Consider the following 11150-nt stretch of genomic DNA (forward strand, 5'->3'; position numbering starts at 1 on the left):
TTTTCTTCTTCCAGCTCTCTCTTCCCTTCTGGATACATTTTTTCCTTCTTCCTTTGCATTTTCTTTCTCAAGGGTCTGTTAATAGGAAACACTCTCAGTCTTTGTCTGGAAATGTCTTTATTTTGCCTCGCAAGTGTCTTTAGCTTTAAGTAGTTTAGTAGGTGCTGGCGTGGACTACTTTGGGTTTACCCTGGTTGGGGTTCTCTGAGTTTCTTGAAATCTCTGTTTATGTTTTTCACCAAACTTGGAAGGTTTTCAGCCATTATTTCTTCCACGTTTTTTTCAGCACTATACTTTTTCTTCTCCTTTTAGAAATCTGATGGCACAGGTGTTTAGGCTTTTTGTTATTGACCCATAAGTCCCAAGGTTTTATGCATTTTCCATCTCTTTTTCTTTTTTTGTTCAGACTGGATACTTTTTATTGCTCTGTCTTCAAGTTCACTGATTCTTTCCTGTGACATCTGTTTTGCCAATGAACGTACCCAGTCTTGTATTTCTTAGTTCTCAAGTTTCTTTTTGATATATTCTGTTTCTTTGCTGAAAATTTTTATTTCTGTATTTATTTCAAGAGAGCCCATTGTTGCTTTTTTGGAGTATTTTGTACAGTAACTGCTTTTGGTCTTTGCATGCTGAGTAATTTTGGATTGTATCATGGACACTATGAGTATTAGGTATATGACTCTGTGTGTCATCTAAATTCTATGAAGAATGTTGATATTAATTGCATTAGTAACAATTGACCTGTTTAACTTCAGGCTGCAAGTCCTGACTAGCCTTCTCTGTGTGTGGACTGTGATTTCAATGTCAGTCTTGAATTCTTAGCCTTTGCCATTCTGAGTTTGAGCCACCCACTGGCCAGCCTGAGATCTGAACCATTGTCTCTCCTGTGGTTCAATTTTCAAAGTCAGTGGTATGTGTTTCAGGTCAGATATGCATGGAGTGAGCACAGGAATTCATAAACAACTTTAGAAGGTCACTTTCCCTGGCTTCTCCCTCTCTGTTGCTTCCCTGGTTTTACTGTTCTTTGGGGTTCCCTTTTTCCAGTTGTCTTGCAAAAAAGCTGGTGATTTAGTTACTCTGCAATGTCAGGCACTTCTGTGACTGTGCCCACAACTGGGCCAAGTGGCATGAGGGCAGAGGAAATAAAGCAATGGGGTTTGTCCATCCTCTTGGGACCTCAGCTCCTTGAAATGGAGAGTAAGAGTTTTGGCTTCTGTAGACTCCCCAGGGTCTTCTTTTGGAACTGTGATATGAGAGAATAGATGGAAGAAAAAAGAAATGAGGTATTTCTCTACTTTCTTTTTAAAGACTTTATTTGAGAGAGAGAGAGCATATGAGTGTGTGCACAAGTTGGAGGAGGGGCAGAAGGAGAATCAGTCTCCCCGCTGAGCAGGGAGCCTAATGTGGGCTCCATCCCAGGACCCTGGGATCATGACCTGAGCTGAATGCAGACGCTTAGCCAACTGAAACACCCAGAGCCCCTTTCCCCACTTTCTTTGAGCATTTTAATTCCCCTTGCCGGCTCTTTGACCATTAAGTGGAAGACTTCTCTTGGAGCTGTCTGTCTGTCCATGGTGCTTGCTTCTCAGCTTCTAGTTGCCTTGTAAGACAAGCAGGGAAGATCGGTGTGATCCCGGGTTACTGAGACCAGTGGCGTCTGCCTGCCCCCACAGTAGCTGAGGGTCAGCAACCTCTTCGTCTTTGGCCTCTGGGGATCTTACTTTCTTAAAGCTCGACTATGAGTTAAAAAAGGATTTTGTACATTTTATCTAGCATTCAGTTATTTATAGTGGGAAAGTTGTCAGGTAATCTTTTCTTCCATATTGCTAGAGTGTAAAGTCAGTTTATGGTCTAATCAAGAACTAGTAAAATGTCATCTACACAATGCTAACCTGGCTGAATGAAAAGAAGACGTTAGTCTTCTGGGTTCCTGGTTCTGCTTTACCACTCACCTACTCATAGGAACTTACTTAAGCAAATCTTAGTAGTTTTATCATTTGTAAAATTTTCTTCTACTATTTTCTTAGTGTATCCTCTTTTCTCTCTTCTTTCTGTTCTATTCTTCGGAATGCCTTTAGATTTAGTCTCTGTATTTCTTTTTTTTTTTTTTTAAAGATTTTATTTATTTATTTGACAGAGAGAGATCACAAGCAGGCAGAGAGGCAGGCAGAGAGAGAGGGGGAAGCAGGCTCCCTGCTGAGCAGAGAGCCCGATGTGGGGCTCGATCCCAGGACTCTGAGATCATGACCTGAGCCGAAGGCAGCGGCTTAACCCACTGAGCCACCCAGGCGCCCCAGTCTCTGTATTTCTTAATTTTTATTTTCTATTTCCCATTTCTTTGTCTACCTTGGAACAATTTCTGGGCTGATTCTCCTCTTACTTTAGCTGTGGTTATTCTGCTACTCAACCTACCTATTGAATTTTTAGGGATTTTTTTTTTGCTGTTGCTTGTTTGTGGGTTGTTGTTTTTTTTTTAATGACAGAGGTTCTCTTTTTTTTTCTTCTGGTTGATGGTGTGATATCTGAATAGCTATTACATTATTCTATAGGGACAGTGCCTTACCTCTACCTGTATTTATATGTTTACTTATTTATCTATAATTTCAAAGTTTAGATTTTCAAGCATTTTAAAAAGTGTCCTCGGTAACTTCTTTTTAATTAATTAATTAATTAATTAATTTTATTAGCGTATAATGTATTATTTGCCCCAGGGGTACAAGTCTGTGAGTCATCAGGTTTACACACTTCACAGCACTCACCATACATAGCACATAACCTCCCCAATGTCCATAACCCCACCACCCTCTCCACGCCCCCCCTTCCCTCCAGCAACCCTCAGTTTGTTTTGTGAGATTAAGGGTCTCTTATGGTTTCTCTCCCTCCCCGGTCACTTCTTGTTTCATTTTTTCCCTCCCTACCTCCCACGACCCTCTGCCCTGCCTCTCAAATTCCTCCTATCAGAGAGATTATATGATAATTATCTTTCTCTGATTGACTTATTTCGCTCAGCATAATACCCTCTAAGTTTTATCCACGTCATTGCAAATGGCAAGATTTCCGGGGTTTTTGATGGCTGCATAGTATTCCATTGTGTGTGTGTGTGTGTGTGTGTGTGTGTATACACACACAATATATATAATATATATAATATATATGTTATATATAATATATAAATAAATATTATATATAAATATATAATATTTATATAATATATTATATATACACTATATACACACACACACACACACACACACTATATATATATATTTATATACCACACCTTCTTTATCCATTCATCTGTTGATGGGCATCTAGGTTCTTTCCACAGTCTGGCTACTGTGGACATTGCTGCTATAAACATTTGTGTGTAGGTGCCCATTTGGATCATTACACTTGTATCTTTAGGGTAAATACCCAGTAGTGCGATTGCTGGGTCGTAGGGTAGCTCTATTTTCAACTTTCTGACTCGGTAACTTTTTTTTACATAATCTTCCTGAGGATTCAATTATACTTTCTCTAAAGTCTTGTTTGGATTATATTACTAATTGCTCCCTTGGATGTTTCTTTTCTCTCGTGGTGTTGATTTTCCTAAATGTTTGGTGAGTCTTGGCAGAGTTCTGGAAATTTTGCACTACTGACTCTTGGTCAGCCCTCTGTGAAAGTAATGCCTATTATTGCAGTCTGACTTCAGTAACTGTGGGGAAGCAGCCAGGGCTATGTGGACAGTTGGACGTGCCAATAGCCAATATTTTGACTATAGGGCTCCCTGCTCTTCCTGGGTATTGCCAGACACCCAGGGCACCATCCCATCTCTCTGGTCTAGAGAGCATGCTCCCTGCTGTGTTGGGGAGATACCTTCCTCTGCTGCTTGCTATTCAGTAAAGAGGACCCTGGGAGGGCGAGTGCATGGAGAAAGTGGAAGGAGAGTGTATGCCTGAACTATGGCACTCCGAGTGACCACCCTGTCGGTTGCCCAGCATCCCCTTCTGCTCCCGGGGTTCACAGCTGTTAGGCGTGGAACGTTCCCAGAACACACCCACCTCCTCCAGCAGTCTGTTCTTGCCCACACTTCAGGCTGTGGTTTCAACTTTAATTCCAATCCTGTCTGCTGTTTGTCTTTCAGGGATATTCTAGTTCTCTGTAGGGGGATCCCTTCTACTATTTCAGATCCATAACAGATTTAAAAATAAAAAAACTGTATCTCTACTATTTCTTTCAGGGATTTGGAGCAGGGAGGGATAACTGAAGTGATAATCGTTGATCTTGAGCTGATCTGCCTATTGATACTTTTGAGTTAATGTACTAACTTTGAATCATCTCTCTGTTTGGCTCTTATGTTCACTGGGCAAAAAATGTGTGCCTCCAATTTGTTAAAATGTCCGCTTCCCAAATCCTACAAGTTCAGCGACTGTTTATCCCACCATGTCTCTGTTATTTGACACTATGCCTAGCTCATGACAGCTACTCAGTAAACGTTTGTTCAATTAGTATATAATACACTCTGGTTTTTTAAAGATTTTATTTATTTGACAGAGAGAGAGAGACAGAGAGAGGAAACACAAGCAGGCGGAGGGGGAGAGGGAGAAGCAGGCTTCCCACTGAGCAGGGAGTCTGATGCGGGGCTTGATCCCAGGATGCTGGGATCCTGACCTGACCCAAAGGCCCCTGTTATCACCTGAGCCACCCAGGTACCCCTGTATAATACACTCTTGAAAGCATTTAGTTTAGCTGTTCATGATCATAGATAATTAATACAAACCAATATAGATTAAGCAAGTTTATTCATAGCATAACTATAGGATAACTATATGTATTTTTAAAATACATATATTTTAAAGCTAAATCCCTAGGAACAGATTAAATTACAAGCTGTAGATACAGTCCAGGGCAGAGCTGAAACTACGGTCTTGGTTTCCCAACTCTGGGCCTTAACAGAGGGACTTGTTAGTTCTGTGGCTCTAACGAGATACACAAACCACGATCCCTTTCCATTACATAACACGACACCACCCATGTACTTTGGACGTGGGAGTGCGATGTGGGAGTATGGAAACCAGGCCAGGCAGGGCTAGAGGGAAACCACAGCTGCCTTAGCTCCATGTCACTCTGTATGGCAGGAGAGGGACCAGGTGAAGATCTCCGCCACCTCTGCCCTGGGCTACATGTTGCGTCACATTTACAAATTCAAGCCTGGACTCTCCACCCGAAGAGAGATCTACAGTTTCCTAGTCCCGCTGCTGCTTAGCTTTCAGGATAACAACCCTGAGGTAGTCAAGGTATTGATGACCTCGGTCCGCAAATCAGCCTGATTCATTTCTCTTTCTGGTAGAGCATTGCCTCGGGCTCTTTTCATGAGCCCAGCCTTGGCTGTACATTATACACCCACCTCTTTGGTGTCGTCCTCCAGGCTAGCTCTGAGCACTTTCCCCTCACGGTATCCTGATAGGGTTCTCCTCCCTGAAGCTGTTTATGTCCCATGTCATGCCCAAGGTCCCGTGTCTCACCTGATCCCAGCTTCAAACCCTCACCCAAGCCCTTGGGGGCTAGCTTCATGGTCTTCCCCTTAGCCTTGTGGCCTGGCTCTGTAGAGCCACAGGAAGGAGGCTTCGGGAATTCCGTCCCCTCCATCCTGTAGGCCTGCGGAGGGGCCCTGACGGAGTGGACCACTGTGATCGGCTGGTCATCACTCACCCAGATATTCAAGCACGCCACTCTCAGCGATCACATCCAGGTGTTGGAAGAGACGTGCAAGTACCTGGTGAGTGTCTCTGAGAAGCCAGTCCCACCGTACTCATGTTAGGGGCTCAAAGGCAGTCTGAGAGGCTAAATAGGGGAGGGCTGACAGAAGATACATTCTTTCTGTTCCTTGATTCTCATTCTTTATCATCAGCAAACTCGGAATGCACATGGGTCGGGCCAGTCCCTCATTCTTCATATCCAATTCTCTTGGCAGTAGCCCAGTCTCTGCCTTCAGCGGTGAGGAAGGTCAAGGGAGGAGAGCAGAATGCAATGGAACAGAGGTTTTCTGGTTACAGCTGGTAGGAAAAGATGGCGGCAGGAGTCACTGGGGCTTTACGTCGGTCATGGCATTAAGGGTCTGTGGCTCCTATGATGCTGAGGATAGGGCAGGATCAGGAATCCTGGTGGAAAAGTAAATATTTAAGGGCTAAGCAAGTAGGTTAGGAACCACCATTAATAATTTTAATCCTATGGATTTTGATGCTTATTACCTTCCACAGGTAGAGCACTTTAGAGTTCACAAAGCAGTTCTATATCCATTATCCCTCGGGAGCCTTACAATTATGTGAAAGAGGTTGGACAGGTTTTATTTCAGAAAACTGAAGCCAGTGTCAGGGCCAAGATTCAAACCTGGGTCTCCTGGTTCCACACCTGTTGTTTCTTCCCTTACCATGTTGGTATGAAGGAGCAAAATGCTCTCTGTGACCTTCCTGCTAAGTCTGCCTTGTTGCTGGGGTGTGGGTGTCTGAGGCTATAGGTTCGAGCACCTTCCACTGGCTGAAGACAGAGAGGTGGTGCCTGTGGACAGGGTGAGAGGGTTAGGAGTGTTCCCAGGGCTCCCCACCCCCAACTCCTGGTCAGCACCACCCCCTCTTTGGCCTCACAGGTGAGCACAAGCAAAACCCAGCTGGTGGGGGACTTACTGTCCCAGAGCTTCGACTTCCTGAAGAGCCCTCAGTCCTTCCTAAGGGCAGCTGCCATCAGCTTCATAGGTAAGATGCTTCCTCCTGGCAACCCCTCCCTCTTCAACAGGGGAGCCCTCCTTGACCTTCTGCAAGGACTGAGCCAGAAGCATGGTACCGTGAACCGGGTCACCTCCTTCCTTAGCTCTGATGTAATTAGAGAGGTTGTCCTGGGGCCAGGCTCAGAGTCCCTCTTAGAAAGGCCAGGAGAGGAAGAGAAGGCTATGTGCCTTTGCCCCACTCTGGGAAAGTCCCCCCCCAGCTGTCTGCACTTTGCAGCATTCAGAAGGGAACCGTATTCACTTGAAAGGGGAAAAACTATTGCTTCTATGGGAACCCTGTGCATTTTAAAACAAAACAAAAATTTTTAAATTTTAAAACAAAAATATTTTTGTTTTAAACTAGGGTAGTAGTACAGTATGTGTTGATGTGTTGGTGTTAGACGTTGATGTAAAAGATTCAGGTTGGCAAAAAAAAGAAGAAATTAAATAATGCCAGAAATTCTAAGCATTTGGATTTAACCACTGTTAACATTCTAGAATTTCTACACACACGTACACTCACACACACATAGCCATTTTAAAAACATGAAGTTTGGTATACTGTCATTTTCCTTTGCTAGGTCACAAATACATGCTCTTATGTGCCTTCAGCATTGCTTTTCACCACTGCGTAATATTAATTCCACTATGGGTGGATTTACGGAATTATTTAACCTGTGCTTATTTTTTAATATTGAGACTGTGTCATTTTTTTTAAAGTAGGCTACCTCATCTTTTGTTATTATAAACAGGGATAAAATCTCTACCTGCCATCATGATTATTTTAAGATAAATTTCTTAACTAGAATTGCTGGGACCAAAGGATATGTAAAATTTTAAGGATTTTGGTGCTTCAGCTGCCGTCTAAAAAGTTTGAGTCATGGGACCTGTGGGTGGCAAAGTTAGTTGAGGATCCAACTCTTGGTTTTGGCTCAGATCTGATCTCAGGGTTGTGAGATCGATCCCCATGTCGGGCTCCATGCTCAATACAGAATCTGCTTGCCTGTCTCTCTCCGTCTCCCTCTGCCTCTCTCCCTTATGCTCTCTCTTTCGAAATAAATATAATAAATCTTTAAAAAAAAAGTTAATCATTTTCCATTGTTACCAATACTATATGCAAGTATCCATTTTGTGGATATTTGCCAACTCTGGGTGATAGTTTAAAAATCATTACCAATTTGATAGGCGAAAAGAGTTGTTGTTCGGATTAATATATATATTTTTTTTTATCAGAAGTGAGGTGAAATATTTTTTTCCTACGTTTATTGGCAATGCATATTTTATTTTTGCAAATTAATTGCCTCATGACTTTTGTCCATTTTTCTGTTGGTGTGAGAACCCCATGGAGTTTGACGTCCTGGGTTCATACCCTACTTGTCACCTGCCAACAACAGTTTTCTGGGTCACCGCTGCTCTGAGGGTTGTTTAAATAGAACACTGACAAGTTGGCTACAAGGCATCTCATAGAAACATTTTTTGTTAGAACTGGTTTACAAGCTTCCGTGTTTGGGACCAAGAGGTAAAGGTGGCCCAAAGATCCAGGAATTCTGGAATGACTTTGCATCTGTCCTATCTTTAGGATTAACAACTAAGAAGCTAAACATGACTCAAATAGATGATGATGATGTGGTGATCATACAGAATGGTGAGTCTGAGCCTTGTCCCTGAGATCTGGGTGACATGAAGCAGTAGGGCAAGACAGAAAGCGGGGGAAAGAATTCCTTAAGGACATATTTTGTTACTTCAAATAAAGTATATTTTTACTATTATAAATGTTATATATAAAAGTAAAAAATTGGGCACCTTCCTTGCTCATTTGGAGGAACGTGTGACTCTTGATCTTGGGGTTTTGAGTTCAAGCCCCATGTTGGGTGTAGAGATCACTTTAAAAAACAAAATCTTGAAAGGTGCCTGAGTGGCTCAGCGGGTTAAACCTCTGCCTTTGGCTCAGGTCATGATCTCAGGATCCTGGGATTGAGCCCCACAATGGGCTCTCTGCTCCGTGGGGAGCCTGCCTCCCTCCACCCCTCTCTTTGCCTGCATTTCTGCCTACTTGTGATCTCTGCCTGTCAAATAAATAAGTAAATAATCTTTTAAAAAATAAATAAAATAAAATCTTGAAAGACTAAATTTTAAAAAGTAGAAAATGGGGCTAAGTCAGAGGAAGAAAATGAGTTATCTATTATCATGCTAGTTAGAGAAAAACACAGCTTATAAAAATGTTCTAGTCACTCAACATTTATCATGTGTTGTCAGCTGCTACCTACAATGGTATTCAAGGGAGAAACACCCTGTCCCCTGAAGAACTTGCAGTTTTGTGTTCTCTTTTATTGCTGTAAAGTATTTTTAAATTTGTTTATATTTATAGAAGAAATACATGAATATAGTCTGTTTGCAAAAAAAAAAAGTAGAAACAGGGGCGCCTGGGTGGCTCAGTGGGTTAAGCTGCTGCTCAGGTCATGATCTCAGGGTCCTGGGATCGAGTCCCACATCGGGCTCTCTGCTCAGCAGGGAGCCTGCTTCCCTCCCTCTCTCTGCCTGCCTCTCTGTCTACTTGTGATCTCTCTCTGTCAAATAAATAAATAAAATCTTTAAAAAAAAAAAGTAGAAACATTATTGATAAAGTTTTTGTTTTTAGACTAAAGTTCTATTCACCCCCAAGTCTGGTTCCTCTCCCCAATTCCCCCTGCCTATTTGCTGTAGTCCTGTATTCTTTTGCTGTACACATAGAATATATGTTATGTAATATATAATTTGTGATATTTATCGTATGGATAGATATATAGATATAGATACATGGTTTTTGCAACTTGCTTTTTTCCCCACTCTGTATGTCAGTACATACAGATCTGCTGCAATCTTGGTAGATCATTATTTAAATTATCTCCAATTTTTTCTATTCAAAAACTGCTACGTGAGCATTCTTATGTATGTCTCTTTGTATGTAAGAATATAAGTGTAAGTATTTCTTCAGGTGAGTTAGCCAGAAAATAGACTTTTAAAAACATTTTAAAATTTAAATTCAATTTAATTAATGCATGGTGTATTATTAGTTTCAGGGGTAGAATTTATGCACCTGGTACTCATTCCATCAAGGGGCCTCCTTAATGCCCATCGCCCAGTTACCCCATCCCCCACCCCGCACCCCTCCAGCAACCCTCAGTTTGTTTCCCAGAGTTAAGAGTCTCTTCTGGTTTGTTTCCCTCTTTGTTTTCGTCTTGTTTTATTTCCTTCCCTTCCCCTCTGTTCATCTGTTTTGTTTCTTCAATTCCACACAGGAGTGAAATCATATGATATCTGTCCAGAAAGTAGACTCCTCATCATGCACTTTGAACTTAACAGGGTTTAAAGTGAAACATTTTAACTTTCCCTCCAGTATTGACATGAATTCTGATGCCCACCCCTCTCACTTTACAGGCTTTTGTTAGTGAATATTTCAGTTCTCTTTTTTAAACCCACAATTTAGATACTATGATTATTGTTGTTACTTTATACAAACAATGTAGATTTACCTGCCGTGTCATATGCTCCCCATTCCTTGTTGTATCTCTGACCATCCTTCATTTTTTTCACCCTGAAGTACACTTTTTGAAAGTCTTTTTTAGTGTGGGTATCTCCTGTTACACTCTCTTGGTTTTTGTTCCTTTGTAATGACTTTTTCTTAAGCCCATTCTTGCAAGGTAGCTTTATTAGTCACATAATTTTTTAAGATCTTATATATATTTTTAGAGTTATCTATACACCCAACGTATCTCTGTGATAAAAAACCCACAACCCCAAGATCAAGAGTTGCGTGTTCCCCTGACTGAGCTAGCAGGGGCCCCTACTAGTGACATAATTCTAGACCACAATTTCTTTCCGAGCACTTCGAAGATACCATACTACTGTCTTCTGGTTCTCTTTGTTGCTAAAAGCCTGCTGTCATTCTAATTTTTGTTCCATTGCAGGTAATCTAGCCCTTTTCTCCGGCTTGTTTTAAGATTTTTCATTTGTAGCATGCTTTAGAAGTCTAGAATATTGGGCGCCTGGGTGGGTCAGTTGGTTAAGCAGCTGTCTGGCTCAGGTCAGGGTTGGAGCCCCGACTGGGTCTGGGTCTCTGCTCTGTGGGAAGTCTGCTTCTACCTCTCCTGCTCCCCCTGCTTGTGTTCCCTCTCTCGCTGTTTCTCTCTGTCAAATAAAGAAATAAAATCTTGGGACGCCTGGGTGGCTCGGTTGGTTAAGCAGCTGCCTTCGGCTCAGGTCATGATCCCAGCGCCCTGGGATCAAGTCCCACATCGGGCTCCTTGCTCGGAGGGGAGCCTGCTTCTCCCTCTGCCTCTGCCTGCCATTCTGTCTGCCTGTGCTCGCTCTCTCTCCCTCTTTCTCTCTGACAAATAAATGAATAAAATCTAAAAAAAAAAAAAAAAAA

This window comes from Lontra canadensis, unplaced genomic scaffold (assembly GCF_010015895.1).
Source record: "Lontra canadensis isolate GAN:19392208 unplaced genomic scaffold, GSC_riverotter_1.0 scaffold53, whole genome shotgun sequence".
Taxonomy (NCBI): Eukaryota; Metazoa; Chordata; class Mammalia; order Carnivora; family Mustelidae; genus Lontra; species Lontra canadensis.